The sequence below is a fragment of the Pygoscelis adeliae genome, unplaced genomic scaffold, assembly GCF_000699105.1.
Source record: "Pygoscelis adeliae isolate BGI_AS28 unplaced genomic scaffold, ASM69910v1 Scaffold124, whole genome shotgun sequence".
In the NCBI taxonomy this organism is placed as follows: domain Eukaryota; kingdom Metazoa; phylum Chordata; class Aves; order Sphenisciformes; family Spheniscidae; genus Pygoscelis; species Pygoscelis adeliae.
Window position 1 is genome coordinate 3,114,335 of NW_008824791.1, and position 17,476 is coordinate 3,131,810.

Sequence of the window (17,476 nt, forward strand, 5' to 3'; positions counted from 1 at the left end):
TCGCTACACATGGTCTGCTGTCCCCAGTAAGGGTTCAAATGATCTCTCTGTTATATAGGCACCCTTTTGGACTAACTCCATATTTTTGACACAGTACCTAATTTCAGCCAAAACTAAGGCATCTCCCTACAGAAACCTTCAGGTGATTTGTCTTTATCCCAACTCCATTCACATAACAAAAATACTGCTCTAAAATAAATTACTGATAATGCAACAGAACGTACTTGAGAGATCAATTTAGAGAATGGATCCGTCTGTATTAGAGCAAAGCACCATCAGATAACGGTGCTCTGAATTTTCTTGGAGATCCGGTACAGTGATAGGAACTCCATTCGCTTCTGCCAATAGTTTTGCTCAAGCCCCAGAGTGGACAAACAAGCCTGAAGCAGAAGGGTACCTAGGGACATTTTCTCTGGACTTAACTTTTATGGTCTACCAATGGCTGTTCTATGTACTCCTCCAAAGTCAAAATAAGTAATCTGTAACAACCACTACTCCTCATTTTACTTTATTTTGGTATAGCTACCATTTTACTTTTCAGAAAAGAACCATGAGCAACTCCTGCTCACTTCCCACAATGTACAGAATTATCACATAGATGATTTATTATGGGAACAATAACTAATAAAAAGTCTTCAGTCCAAATTAAACTAAGTCAAATTAATACTTCAATAACCAACGCTCTCCCATCAATTTACAGTAGGACAACGACTCTAAGTTCAAAGCAATTCATTATATTAACCTGATAATTTCTTGTGTAGGGATGGGAAAATACATTAGCATGTTCTGCTGGTCCCTAAACAGCATTTCACAATGAAATTAAACTATACATTAGCACAGTTTGACAGATTCATTATTTAGACTGATGCCAAACCTGGAATGTTGACACTTAATCTAGCATATATGAACGTGTTCCACAGTCAGAAAACTATTAATTCATAAAACTTGGCTAAAACATGCTTTCAAAGAAGAAATATGAAGGAAGGCACGTGTAGTTAGCACTTTTATCTCTCTAAAATCATGAAGATAATTGGAAAAGATTTCATCCCTCTGGGTAACAGACAACTCTTCTCTACTTTTCTTTGACCAGTTTATTTCTCAAGTACCAGGCAAGCAGGCGTCCATCTCTTCTCTTGAGAGACTATTCCACAGCACATCCCTCTAAGGGCAGGTTCAGTTCTCACTTGCACAGGTGTAAAGCTCCACTGCCAGCTGTAAGCCAGTGATGCATCACCCTGCAGGGGAAGGCTTCCTCCAGAGGACTGATTCAATCAGTATCTTTAGGATTGGACTCGTGATAGCAGCACAGTTTGAAGACACTGGCAACAACACACAACATCACACTAATTACAACTGTAATACATAGTTTCAGCACAAGGAAGAGAGTGCTTATCTTAAGAAACCTCTTTTCTGTTCTGAACTAGCTTTATTAATATAATAAAAAGGAAGTTTATGTGATTATTACTAATTACAGTACCACATATTCTGAAACTAAAAACAAAATAAAAGAAACACAACAAACCCACAGAATCCAAACCTCTGCTTTATATTTTCCACAAATAAGGTAGAAGTGGCATACTAAGTTTCCCTCTTTATGTACAAATTCTAAACATTCTTTTTCTGACAAAAGGCACAATGCCAAAAAACAGTGACAAACTCAGGGGTGCTATTTTCAATATGAAAATAACAGTCACCAAACCATTCACAACAGAGGTGTGAATTTGTTTTTTGGGCCAGATACACAAAGATCTGCTCATCTGAGTCTATACTTCTTATGATCCACTGAACTGCAGATAAGTATGGGCATTTGTGCACACAGCTTAATATTGCTTAGGAAAGAGTACCACAATATAGAAACAAAAACATTCAGTAATGGACTATACATTTAATTCTAAGTCTTGACTTTCACAGAAGTTACTTTTTTTTTTTCATCTGAGAAACGTTAAAATACCTTATGGCTATTGATATTATAATATGCATAAAATTCTCATCTGCTGTTTGGCTTATGACATTGTATGCCTAATACTATTATATATTTATTTATAAGTTTATATCTATATTCCAGCAAATGTTACAGTGGATATTTTAATTACCAATATAAATATTGAATCACTTTTTAATCTTCCTAAGCTCTTGGCCTGCATGATACTTTGTTGCAATGAATTGCACAGGTTAATTATGTACTGCATAAAGACATATTTGCAAGCGTCAAATTTATATGTTTTGCTTGAAATTCATTTCAAGTTAACACTGCATGCACCTTTCCCCCACAATTACTGATAGCAACTTCTATTAGATATCTGCTTTCTCTTTGGACCCAATTAAAACACCTCTGTTTCTTGAGGATTTCTCTATTGTTTTCATATTCAGCTAGCCTCAATGTTATCTGCAGAAAATAAATGAGAACTTTTAGATGTGTTGACCAACTTCTTAATTACAGACCTGCTTTATGATTGTTTAATAATGAAAAGTAAAATTCCATATAGGAAATTAAAAAAATTATGTGTAAAAGGGGAAAAAAATAAACCTATTCTTTAAAAGAAATTAAACAAACTGACCTCCATTTATTATTATCAAATAACCAGAGAAAGTGGATAAAAGTTTTGAATTGTAGTGTTCAAAAATTCTTGTGCTCTGCCTGATGACAGCTAGAAATCTGAAACAGCCTCTTGAAGATACGTTTCTGAAAACTGTTCTAAACATAACATTTTTCTTTTAATTCAAAACATGTCACTGACCAGAAGTTACAAAGCCTTTCAAGTATTTCTGTACTTACTAAACTACTCTGCCCCGTAAGAGCAAAAGGTGTCATTCTCGACCTTTGTTTGCTAAAGAAATTATCTTTTTCCTTTCTGGACCCTCGGTAGGCTGATCTCATGACTGCAGTGCTGGGGCGAGGTGCTGCGCTCACTGCAGGGCTCAGGGCAGGGGTTCAGGCACTCTCCAATCCACAGAGCGACGACAGACCATCTGCACATCAGCTGATATGGGCAGCTGTGTACTAAAAAGCAGAATTTAAAGTTGACAAGACAGCTAGCTCTCATCATGGTCAGCTTGCATCCAGGCTGGGAAAGGGGAGCACAGAGAGATGTGCATTACCACCACCAACTCTCAGCTGTCCTCCCGCAGGTAAGCCGTTCAACCATCTCCCCACTGCAAATACTTCAAAAAACTAATCTGAGCTTAGGACCATTTTTCTTCTTCATGATTAATCCCCTAGTGCAACATGATTCAGTGCAACTGTTAGCTGGACGCACCACTGCTTAAATCATTCAGTTGAAATTAATTTTAAAAATATTATAGTAGTTTATAACAATTTTCAAAGAGCTGTAAAATTACCTAGTCTCTACCACAGCCTCAAACTGAAACGGTAAATGATACTCAATGATACTGTAAATATCAGTGGTGTTTAAAAGAGGTGTCTGCACTGGTGTATACTATTGCTATTGAAGTATCTGACAAAGCAGTATATAGTACTGATTAAATGCTGTCTTCAGTTATGGAAGTGAAAAATCAATTGGACATTTGTGTAACTGGTGGCACTGTTTCAGCATCACAAATACTTGATGTCATGATTTTCTTGTTCTTCACACTAACTGCATTTAAAATACCAAACTAAATTCAGAGTGTCTTTCTTTCTCATAATGATAAATAAAATTCAGTCTTTCTCATAATGACGGCTGACAGGCTGCCCCCCAAATCTTTTAAAAATCTGGAATCAGAACTTGGTCTAACCTTTATCCCACAGTCACAATGAAACTTTCCACACTAAAGAGAAAGTTGTTTTGCGAAGACAGATTTTCTTCTTTTGAGGTAAGCTAATGACTGTGCAATAAACCCCAGTAAGACCTGAACTTCACTGGAAGCATCAGCATTTTCTTTCCTATAGCATAACTCACCCTCATCTTACCTCTATATTCACAGAACATCAATGCACTAAAATCGTGCAAAATCACACAAACTTTTCCCCCCTCCCCTGTATGGGCAAAAGAGGGTGCGATATCCTAAATCCAACAGTAATGATTCAAGTCACATCACCTAGTGTACTCCATGAATGCTGCCTGCTACTAGGCTATAACCACATGCCTGACAGAACAACGGCAGGCACATTAGGAAAACACCCCTTCCAGAAGGAAGGTGCCAAAGGCAGCTCATCCAACGCCTACGGGCACAAGGGGAATGTCTCACAACAAACCATTTCTGAACAAGTTCTCTGTTTAGGACCTCTATCTGGAGCCCCGTGGACTTCATTCTGCATTCCCTTCAACTCGAAGAGGCTTCTGCTTCAGTTTGCGGGCAGAGGAAATGGCAAAGTAAATTAAACTCTTCCAAGTTAACAGACTCAAAACGAAAATATCGGATGATTGCATTTTGTTTCACATCTAATCTGGTGATTACTTCAAGGGTTTTAATGTGGTTTTCTGTGGTAACAGATATCTCATAACAGAGTCAGAGCACTATTGAGACTGGGTTTTCATCAAAAATTAACTCTGGCCTATTTACCTACTCCAGTGTCCGTGTTGAAAGTGTGTGATGTTACACAGCCCTATAAGTCAATACCTACAGGGTGGTATATCTAACTATCTTGATTTTAATTGCTATCAGACTTTTACTCTGATTACTTATCCCAAACTTACCCAAACCCAAGGTTTTTCAGCTACACTTTAAATTAAGTGATTCAGATAAGGAATTAATTGCAATATAATTAGATACTTGTAGTCAGTTAAATACTAATCGAAGGCATTACTTGAAACAAAGTGCTACTGATTTTTCTAATGAAAAGGCAAACAAAAGACAAAAATATCAGGTTGTTTTTTTTTTTATTTAGGCAGCTACTTTGTACATTGCTCTGTGATCTTCTTCCTAAAAAGAACATTTTTATGGTATTTTCTCACTGAAGATGTCTACTGAAAGAGCACTGTGGATTTAAAATAATGGGTATCTTAAAGTTATAAAAATTATCTCTAAGGAAAGTACTTGCCCTGAAGAACTTTATGGAAATTAAACAGTACTATGATTATGAACTGTGAGAAGAAAAAATGTAGTAAAGATCTTCCAGTAAACAACTATATAGTATGCAATTTTCTCAGTGGAGCCTATTTTCTTAACTTTCTTAACCAAACACATGTAAAGAAGCAAATGTAATATTTTAATGGTACTGCACATGCTACCAACACAAGGACTGAAAATGAACATTTCACTTACCTCAGCTTTGCATTTGTACAAACTTACTTTTTATTAAAGACTTATTCCCAAAACGCACTGGCATATGAGAAAGCAGAATCTGAGTCTAGCGTGTTCATTAATTTAAAAATGTATCATCATGCCTTTCCTTGAAAGTTTCAATTATTTGTATGGCTGTAAAACACCTCAAAATTGAGACTGACAGATCTGTCTTCTGACAACTATTCCCTTAATTATCACATATTATAAAGTGTCCTCGATTTTCTCAATAACGCTGTAACTGAATAGCAAGTTTCTCACATCTTTAAAGTGAGAGCAGGAGGAAAAGGGACAATACTGCCACTTACAATATCTATGCATTCCTTTTACAGAAAAAGAAAAAAAGAGACAGATCTGAAAGAAAAGCAAAATACATTACTATATTAAAAAGGCAAGATTATTTCCTTTGGTATCACTCATTAAGTCATTCAAATGAATGACGTTATGCACCAAGTGTACCTCTGACAGCATTTGTCTTTTTCATCAATCACAAATAATATAAACTGCGTGTGTAATTTTCTTTGGCTTCGTATGTCAACGTAACAATAAAGAATTATTATAAATAATAAAGAAGTAAAAGACTCCTATTTTAATAGTACTTTTCCTGAATAGATATCAATATATTTTTTTTAAATACCTATAAAGATATTGTTACCATTTTGATAGACACAAAAAAAACAAGACAATGACAAGTGAAACAACTTAAATTTTACTCAACAGGCCAAGGATATATTCATACAGATCTGAAGTATTCTGAGAATTAATCTAGCACGCTAGTCACTAATTTACTTAACCACATTTCAGTGAAAGGACACTCTGGATTTATTGGTATATTGTGGCCCCGAATCCAACAATATTTTTTACACTCATAATTCCTTGTTATTTCTCTTAAGTCTATTTTTAAATTGAAAGTTCTTATTCATGTTAAGCTTACAGAATACAGACCTGTATCACAGCAGAATCTCATCTGGTTCAAAGTAATAAAGTACACCGCACCTCCGCAGAGTTAATTGCCTGCTACATCTGGTATTTCTTATCTAATATAAAGGCAAAAACAATTCCAAGACCAGTGTGCCTAATAACTAGTTTTTCCTTTTCAGCAGTCTCGTTTCAGTCAGCTTTGATTTTCTGCACATTATTAAAGAAAATAGTTACTCCAGCAGAAGGCACCTACAATTGCTTTTTGGATTTCATAAATGTGGAACTTTTCTTTTGAACTTCTTTCTGACCTGACATAAATCCATAAGCTTTCAACAGAATAGTACATAAAACGGAGTAAAAATCTGGATGAGCAGGCATCAATGGCTTACTGGAAGCACCCAGCTGCATACCTGTCTATACCAGCAATGTGCAGTGGGATGTCAGGGTTTCCAAAATCACAGCTTAATCATCAAACAGAAAAAGGACAGGAAGCCTACACTACACCAACATCAAGGGCCTTCTGCTATCAAGGCCACACTGGATCCTCCCGTGCCACAGATGAGGACAATCAAACTGAAGCAAACAGAGAGAGCTTTACAGGAAGCAGTGCTGGGATGAGTGGTGGGCAATATTTGGTACAGGTCTTTAAAAGAGTCAGAAAAAACTCCAAGTACACTAGAGTATCCAGCGGGGTGAGAAGCTGCACACTAGCATTGTAGAGAACTTCAGAGGCTGTAAGTTTTTGTCAAAGATACCTCTACACCCCTTTTCAGATACCTTGCATTACCAGACTGCAATGAAATTCTAAAGCTTTATTCTATTTCCCCCACTCATAAAAGATGTAGACATACCATTTATCTAAAAAAAAAAATCATTGTTTCTTCATGTTAGCAATCTTCAAGCATTAAAAAAAAAGATTCTGACTGTAAGGAAGTGAATTTTCTTCCAAATATGTCCAATATCAAATGACTAAAATTTCTATTAGCATATTTTTCCAGCATCTTTCCCATCATAGAAAGACAAGAGACAAAAAGTGTAATGGAGCAAACGTAATGTAAAATTCTTCACAGCACACTGCTTTCTAAGGAGCAGTATTTAAATGTTTTTAAAAACAAAGAATAATGAAATTGCCTTTCGGCCTCTTCCCTCCCACAAAGCACTCCAGAAATAACCCAAAACAGAGACACCTGAAACTGTATAAGGCCAAATGGAGAGAGAAAAAAAAAAAAACACACACCACAAAACACACGTTAAAAGTCTTCCTATTCTTATATTCTCAGAATCGCAGTTGTTGGGTGTCGCCTGGATACACCTCCAGCACCATTTAAAAACCAGTGCCGACTAAGGCACTGGCAAAAACCACTGACTTGAATCCTCCATGCTCCTGACAGACAAACAAAGCATTGCCCACAGGACACTTTTGTTCCAGATCACTACATCTAGACACAAAGAGAGAAGCCCAAGCTGACTGAAAACTTCATCAGGAAATCCTGGGGCCAGTCTCTGGTTTTGCTCTGTCCTTGTTCAATCAAGCCTTCGACAGCCTCTAAGAAATAAAGTTCAGGTCTTTAGCATCTGGTTCTGCTTGGCACCTAACTTCAAATCCTGAAGTCACCAGGACCACAGTTACCTCAGGAAACAGAAAAATTCTGCTTTCTTCCTCTCTTGTCCCTGCAACCAGGGTTAGGGATCCCTGTAAAGGGTTCAAAGAACACCCTACTCTCTGTTTGTTTGTTTTTTTTTTTACCCTCAACAGGTGACAAAACTATGAAAATTAATTTTAGTTTTCCTTTAAGTTGCCCTTTTCCCTTCTTCCAATGGGAAATTGGAGAAAAATACTGGTTGTGTTTTGTCAAAACACTTTGCCCTTTGTTCTATCAAACCCCTTTGAGAATTTATGTGAATGTCTGCTTTCAGAATGGTGGAAGGACAAGAACCAAAGCAGCAGACAGTATCATACAGAGTTTAAAACTGTGTCAAGTGCTGCCAGCAATGTATAAAATCACTTTTAAAAACTCAGTTAATTAACTATAGAATAATAGAACTTTTGTATTCATGTAACTCAATAACATTTTCATTTAAAATATTTATTAAGCATCCTTTGTGTTCATTTGCATTGAAAGATCTCAAAGAAAATTACAACAGTAATGTTTTCTCTAAATGATCCTCGCCCATTATGACTTATTGTAGCCTCTCTTTTACACATATGCTTACAATAAGGCCAATTTCTGGGAAGGTAATAAAAGAAGTGGTAAGGGACTTACTATCATTCTCCTGTGATACTTCTTCTCCCCAGACTATACACAAAGACTTCAGAAAAATGCAGCACACCACTCATTTTTATGTGGTGACTACTATCATAGTCATTTTAATGCAATCACATTATTTACCATCTGTTCTTTGTTTAGCCAAAATAGATTTCCTACATAGTTCATTTGGACACTTGAGACAAATAAGCTATTTATTCCCGTCAGTTTAATGTTTCAGCTACTAGAATTTTAAAAAGAAAATCTTTTCCACAACAAAATGTGTTCTCAGATATTCTCTAATGTAATATATTTCTGAATAATGGTACCTTGTTTTATTGCCACCTTTTAAAAGAGAAATTACTTATGTTCTTTCCTCTTTTTCAAGGTCTTCTATTATGATCTAAGAGCTTTAAAGATGCTTAGCGCTGCATTTCAAAATTAACTCTGAAAAACAACTTTTCCAACTTGACAAATTTCTTAGATTTGATTATTTGAGAAGAGAAACTGTCCTTACTACTAAGTATTAATCACATTAAAGGAGAATCAGGGCCCACTACCCAAGAAGCCGCGATAGAAAGGTTTTATGCAGCATATTTGATATGTGGATGAGAAGAGAGAAGCATTATAAATAAGGGGAACCTGATTTAACATTTTGCAATTTAAAACAATATTAAAAAAAACAATCAATGATTATGTAATTGAGGCAGCAGCGTGCTAACAGCAGGAAATGAGAGAGAAGGAACTCAACCCTGAGGCTTGACCGGAGCGTGGCCAGGAGTCTGTGCAAACAGCAGGGTAGCCAACAATTATGTCTGGTTTCTTACTAAAAACCTCAAGACAACCTTCTTTTAAAGCTGCAGCTAGAAGGGGGACTATTGTATTTCGAATAATAAATACAAATGAAAATAGCAGAAATGGAAAGGACTGACTAAAAATGAAAATATTTTCGCTGGATTCATCTTAAGATATTTCTATCTCTGGACACCAGATAATTTGTAACTTATGTTAAAAGGGTAGTATTATTTTCCATCACCACTTTATTATTTAACAGAACTGATTTATACATACACGTACTAAAATGTATGTCATACTACGGACGTCCCATTTTGCAGCATACAAAGTTGCTGATTAACATCATATATGGAATCCAAGTCTTGGACTCAGTGTACAATCATCTTGAAAAAGCAATTTCCCCTTTGCACACTTAGGTTTTGTCACAGCCAAACAGATGTGCTATAACTTGAGTACTTCTGAAGCTCAGATTGCTGCAATCCCTACCTTGTAACATTCAATCACCTCACTTGTCTAAAGAAACAGATAATACAATGCAACTCATACATACAAAAAGGTTCAGTATCACTCATGTTAACTATTACATATTAAAATGAGAATTAAAATGCAAGCTATCATCATTTTAAAACCTGCATGGATCAAGAAATATTGAGAATACATTGACAGTGTATCAAGTTTGTTCAGGCAAAACCTAGTGTTGAGTAAACAAGAGGCCAAGAGACAAGCCTATATGCACTTCTTTATAAGGATGAAAGAGTCCCAGTTTCTCTGAATTGACTTAAGTGCTTGCATACCCTGCAATTTACACCATACTGTCATTGCCCAATAGTTTTATAACATCAGATAAATGTCAGAGCTTTTTTGTTTTCTAAAGCAGAGACACACTGAATGGCAGAAGACAGATTCTGGGAGTGATCTTTGAGAAAGTCTGCAGAGATCTGATACTTGGCCTTATATGAGTGATTCTAGTTCCCTGTACCATTTTATTAGTATTGAAAAAATGCAAAGATGATATAAAGTTTCTTGATTTATCAATCTCTTACCCAATTATTAGGAGCAATATCACTCAAGACTCATTTTTAATCTTCAGGTCTATGGGTTTTGACTTATGTTTTGTTTGTTTTGCTTGCTTGAGCTAGTGTTGTAACTATGTTGTAAACTATTCACTTTCCTTCAAAGCAATTTAAGTTGTATTGTTAGAACCATTAAGACGGATATTTAGCAATTACAGTATGAAACTGGTTTATACTAACAGAGCTTCATTATAGCAGACAGATGGTTGGTAGACCAAATTCCAGTTTCGATTATACCTTTCTTACTCAGTTTCTTAAGCAAATTCCACTGAATGTTAAGTTTTTTATTAAATAGTTTACCCCAGATTTTTGAAATGTTACTAAACTGAGGTAAACTCAGCTGAGAAAGAAAATAATTGCCATAACTTGTCCTCACACTTCTGTCCTCTACACTTGTCTACACATACAAAGTTTATTGTCAGGATATACCATATTTTGCCATTGAAAAATGCCAAAACCTAATCGATAAATTATAAGCTTCAGGTTTGGAGTACTGACAACCTACTGAAGTACCCAGGTCTAGAACTCACCCTCTGACTCACTGATATCTGCTCCTTGTAGGTATTTAGCCCACAACATCAACCCAAACACATCTTGTATGCACCATAATCCTCAAAAGACCTCACAGTATGCTTAAATATTAAGGCACACAACAAAAAGTAAATGAAGAAAAATCAAACATCACAAACTAATGTGGGAGAGATTAAGAGAATACACTGTACCTTTCCCTTCGTTTTACAAATATATAAACTGAAAGTTGCACAGATGACCACAATCTGCAGGAGAGTCAAAAAGTCCCAAGCCAAGGAGGCAGACAAAACGTGACAATAGTGCAAAATACAGCATAGCACTTCATTCTGCAGGTCATCAGGACCACTTCTGTCCCCTCCCAGCTTTTTGTCCATCCTCAGCCTACTCCTTGGCAGGGCAGGGTGAGAAGCAGAAAAGGCCTTGGCACTACTTAGGCACTGCTCAGCAATAACTAAAAACATCCCTGTTATCAACACTCTTTTCATCACAAATCCAAAACATAGCACCAAACCAGCTACCATGAAGAAAATTAACTCTATCCCAGCCAAAACCAGTACAGCTTCAAATCACATTTCAAAGCTTTTGTCTCTGGCTTAGAAGACAGTAGTGGTATGTCTACAATTAGTCCCTATAGAGGGCCATAAGTTTTCACTATTACTGTTTTGGTTTGGTTTTTTGGTGGGGGTTTTTTGGTTTTGTTTTTTTTTTCTTTTTTTCACATAATAAAAGAGAAGATTCCTTAGATGTAAATATTGCAGTATCCTGCTTTTGATGACTAAGTTTGGGTTAACAGATTGACAGTGGAAAAGTCTTAGAAGAAAAGATAACGCCCATGATATCTGAGAGATTTGAGAGCTCTAAGCCTGGAAGCACTATAGTTAGTATTACCTGTATTACTGAAATTAGGTCCAGCTCCCAATATAGCTTGCCAAATGCCAAAATATGACTCTAGCAGTCATACAATTTTCTGCAGCACTTACCTTTGTAGTGCAGCGCACAAGAAGAGCAGCAGACAAAATGGAGGATTACGCAAACAACGTTTTCTTTATATGGAGCTAACGAATTAGTTCCAAGAGACGCTAAATCACCAGAGCATATTTGCTGGAGAAAATTCTCCTTCAGCTTGTCTCATCTTCTCTTCCATCCACACAATAGCACAACTTTTCCTGTTCCTTTCTCTCAGAACCACAGTATTTCCAAAAGTGATAGCTGGGGGGGGGGGGGGGGGGGAGGGACACAAAAAAAAATGTGCAAAAAGGGTGAGTGGGGGGGGGGGGGGGTGGCAGAAGGAACAAACCTTTCTGCAGAAAATATGAAACTTTAAATAGCTGCTTGCTTCTCTAAAAGCAAAGTGCAAAGTGCATTTACTCTAAAAATAAGAATTATGTCATAAATAGTATTTAACACAAAAAATTTTTCCTAGTATATCACTGAAATAGGCATCAGAAATTTAAGAACATATAAATACACATAATTTATTTCATTACAGCTATAGTATATGTTAGAAATATATGGAGGGTTTATTTTAGACACCTAAGGTATCTGCAGTCCCCTTCCTACCTGTCTTCCCATTAATGCCATCCCCAGCTCTTCTCCACTAGAGGCACTTATTTCTTTCTATTAGCTACACAAACAACAGCAGCTCTGACCTTTAATCCTTTGAATCACAACTAGTAGGAGAAGCCAGAGTTCCTGATGTAGTAAAGGGAACACATGTATCTACCTGGCCGAGGAACAGGGAAAAGTTACATGTCTAAAGCATTGTGAAATGGGTAGCTTGAGTACCAGTGCATGAACTAGGCATGTTTTATGCTTATTAGTAACTCCCTACTAAGAGAAGGTGAAAATTCAAAGCACTGATTCCATTTTCATTGCTTTATTCATACTTGTAGATGAAAGTACTACACACATTCAAATCAGGAACTAAACCAGATTTATTTACTCATTTAATTTCAGCTTTTAGACCCATCCTCCTCTTCACTTCCGCTCTAACAAACTTCCCTTACCCCCAAGTGCCAACTCACTTTCTTGGAATAGATGAGTTCAACAATTCTGCTAATCTAAGAGATTAAATATATCCATTACCTATCTTCATATACAGAGTATGTACACATTTTATCATATTTTGAGAAGCCGTTGCCTCAATCTGCTTTAAGAATTACATTTCAAATTATCAACTGTTATAAGCCATGCAGGGAGGAGCTTTAAGTACTGAGTAATAACAAACTGGCCCATAGATAACAGGACGTTTCACTAACCCACTGTGGGGGCAAGACTAACAGGATTCATTATATATCATATTTCTGTCATCTTGCTAGGTAGCACCTATTATTTTACTTCATAATTGAATTTATTCAAGTCATAACGTTAATCCCATCATCAAAACACCTAAAAACACTCTGATAACTATGGCCCTATCAACATTTAGCTCATGTTCCCAAGTTATATTATAGCAATTGACAGCAAGAAGTCTTAAGTAGAGAGCAGGGTTGGTTGTTTAAATAGAAACTTAATGAATGTATACTTGGGAAGCAATGAAATAATTTTTCTGGCTACACCAACCATTAAAGTAGCAGATACTAACAAAAAACCTAGCGTGATACAGTTTTTGGGTTTTTTTATAATCATTCATTACACTTTGGGGGTAGGGGAGAAGTATGTGCTGTTTAAAACGATGCAGATTTTTGGTTGGTACAAAAGACACTAGAGACTGAAAACTTTTAAATTATTTAACAGCACATATTATTACATAAACTATTGTTTGACATATTATTCATTTTTACCAGTTTAATGGAAAAAATAAATTGGTAATATGAAGACCTGCAAAGAATCACAAACTGTTACTACAGAATGTTGCACACAGAATATCTAAACACACATTCTAACAACTGAATCCCAAGTCACAGTGAATTCAGAGTAGCAGCTATATGCACACTTGCACAGCTGCTCAGGTATGAAAAAGAAAATGCATGTTTTGAAAAATTACAGTGATGTGTAGGGATGTTTCTGCATTGCCACCTCTTTGCGCTGGCATGAAAAGTAGAAATAGCTCACTAATTAAAGTGTCTCTAAGTCAATATTACCCCTTTTTCAGGCATATATGTGTGTGTGTATAAATGTATGAAAAAATATTCATCCAACTCTCCATATGGGAAATGAAAAACACTGTAAGGTTAGAGATAGGAAAATGCTAAAGAATACGCACAAAGTATGAGGTTCCTAATCTGAAAAGCTACAATACTGTGTTCTGAAGGAGAAAGAAACTACATAATACATTCATGCTAAAGCTATGGAATTACAGAAGAATCAATCTGTTTCTCAAGGTATTTGAAGATTACTGTACTACAAAAAATACAACAGTAATGCACTCACAGGCAAATGTTACTTTCCAACAGATGCATAACTCTGAGAAAGAAAAAAAAAAAGCTATGACTGAGTCCCGTATAGAACAGAGATAGTGAATGATAAGGGTGTTTTCCCAAAAATTGAGTCAACAGCACTTACTGCTGTACAATGAAAATAAAGGAGGGCAGAGGATGGGGAGAGAAAAATCGGCAAATCAAAGTAATACTCTACTGTTAAAATTGAATTTTAGTTGGGTAAATATTGCTTTTAGCAGTCATTTTTGTGCAATCAAGATATTTTACAATCATCCAAGCCATAGCTGCTTCTCTTCATGAATCTCTGAAGCAGTAATTCTAAGCTACAGTCAATGTAAAAGTATGTCTTTTATCTCAATAAGCATTCCACAAGAAAAGTACAAACTCATTCTAGTTATTCATAAAATTCCATGATGACAGACATTGCCTGGAACCTCAAAACCCTACCACAGTTGATGTTCTACCAGTTATCAAGCTGACCAAAAGGTGGATTAATAAAACACGTTTCATCATAGAATCCTTAAGGGACCAATGTTAAGCTACTATATCCATTAATTAGTTAATGATTGAGAAGATTTAACTGACCTTTGTTTAATCAACAAAATGATATTGTAAACTGTTACTCAGAAGGAAACAGGAATTGGGCTGGTGGGATAAAAAGGTCGTTGGGCTTCATTGTTTAGTACCTTGGTAACTTCATGGGATTTAAATTTCCTGTACTTTTCTAAAACCACAGGTTCAGGAAGCCACATACAGAATAAGTAGTCATTTCAAGATTTAAAACAGGAGAAACCTTAAAGTGAGGCATCAGCTTGGTCAATGACACTTTCTCCTTATTTGAAAAGGAGATTTAGTACCAGCTACTCAGATTGAGAGCAGCCCTGCCAAGAAGGACTTGGGAGCACTGGTGGATGAAAAGCTGGACGTGAGCCAGCAATGTGCGCTCACAGCCCAGAAGGCCAACCGTACCCTGGGCTGCATCCAAAGAAGCGTGGCCAGCACGTCGAGGGAGGTGATTCTGCCCCTCTACTCTGCTCTGGTGAGACCCCACCTGGAGGACTGCGTCCAGCTCTGGGGTCCCCAGCACAAGAAAGACACGGACCTGTTGGAGCAGGTCCAGAGGAGGGCCACAAAAATGATCAGGGGGATGGAACACCTGTCCTATGAGGAAAGACTGAGAGACTTGGGGTTGTTCAGCCTAGAGAAGAGGAGGCTTTGGGGAGACCTTAGTGCAGCCTATCAGTACTTCAAGGGGGCTTATAAAAAAGATGGGGACAGACTTCTTAGCAGGGCCTGTTGTGACAGGACAAGGGGGAATGGCTTTAAACTAAAGGGGGGTAGTTTTAGATGAGATATAAGGAAGAAATGTTTTATGCTGAGGGTGGTGAAACACTGGCACAGGTTTCCCAGAGAGGTGGTAGATGCCCCATCCCTGGAAACATTCAAGGTCATGTCTCTGCCTGTGGCGGGGGGGGTGGGCTAGATGACCTTTAGAGGTCCCTTCCAACCCAAACTATTCTATAATTCTATGATTCTATGATCATGACAAATTGCTGGGACTGAGAGAATTTGGAAAGTTATTTATGCCAGCTTTGCTAGCTATTGGCAGAAGGACACTTATCGCCAGTGTGACATCTTTGAGGGATTTCACAAGATTCTTGTGGGGAAAAAAATCCTCATATATATCTATCCTATTTATAATTGGCAATAGGTACTTGCTCCTGCCTGGATAAAAAAGCCAAGGTGGTATAAATGACCCCAATTTAATTTCTGATTTCAAAGGCAAGCTCCTTTTTTTTTTTTTTTTTTTTAAGGAACATGAACTCAGTTTTCGAAGTGATCAATCAATGTGGGTGCCTGTGTTCTTACTGTTCTAGAAGTATCTTAAATGGAGCAGCCAAAAAAACTGTAAACACCCTTTTGAGAATTCAGGCTTAGAAATTTATGAACTTATGAAGATGAATTCATATCTTCATATGAAGATGAAGACCCTTCCAACCCAAACTATTCTATGATTCTATTATACTCAACTGTTTTATAATAATAGAATCTCTCTTACATGAGAAATATATCCATCTCTACAAAAAGGAATTAAAATTCACTGAAAATAAACATCTTTGAGGTGATGATGAAAATAAGAAATGCAATACCTTTTTGAGTTCTGTGTGACTTTAGAAACTTGCAAACATTATGCTCTTGTTCTGTCCATCAAGACCAGTTTAATATCTCACTAACATTTGCCTACTGAAACATTTTCTATAGCTGACATTTTCTCAAACACCAAGAACCTTGGTGGTGACACAGTTTCTCAGCCATGATTGTAATAGGTTGACACAGCTGCTGCCATTTACAGATAATAAGTATAATCTACTGTTATGATAAGAGAGCATGTGCTTGAACTGGAGATCTCCTGAGCATGCAGAAAGAAAAGAAGTTTCTTAAAATTAGTAATTCCTTTTCAGAGGAACTTTCAATTTCAAGCATTTGCCACACTTCTATTTCAAACACACAATGCAGAGTTAAGGCACAGTGGGAAAATAACATCTAATCCTTGTATGGCTTACTCAGAAACACAGACAGACTTAACAGGGGATGTTAGCAAAGCAAGAAATGTGATTAAAGTATATTTCTCAGTTCATGAACTTCAGTTTACAAAAGCACAATAAAAACTCAAAAGTCAAACTGTTCAGAAGTTGAAATGCTGCATTCCCTTGAAGGTTTTCTTTCCTAAGACCTTTCAGCAGTCCCAGTGGTTTGCAGGCAGTTCAGACAGTTTTAGTCTGAAGTAGATCATAAAATATGTCATATGCTTGTACCTATTCTAAAAATTGTAAGCCATTTGCCATGAGAAACGCTTCAGTGCTAGGCACTGTGAATACACACAGCAGAAGACACCTTTCACCCTAAGGAGCTTGCATCATTAACACACATACAGAGAAAACAGGTAAAGTATTCACCTAAAGATAAGGGCTGTGACATAAAGCTCCAGAGTCTTAAACAAGGTTCCATGGGAAGCTTCTGAAATTGATCTTGGGACCATGTGATTCCTTCCAATGCCTACCTTTTCTTACTGGCCAGATTGGTTTTGGAATACAGAATAGCTCTCACCCCGCTCCACCGCAAATCTTACTTAACTTTCTGCTCAAACTTCAGGGAAAGCTTCTGTAGTGCTTCTGCTCCGCTACTGCAAATCCAAATTTGAGCTGGGCAGCAAACAAAGCAAAAATTAAAACAAAGAGCAAAAATTTCAGTTAACTTGAGAAATGATACACACTCGCAGCAAAAAAGGCCAACGGCATCAGAACCT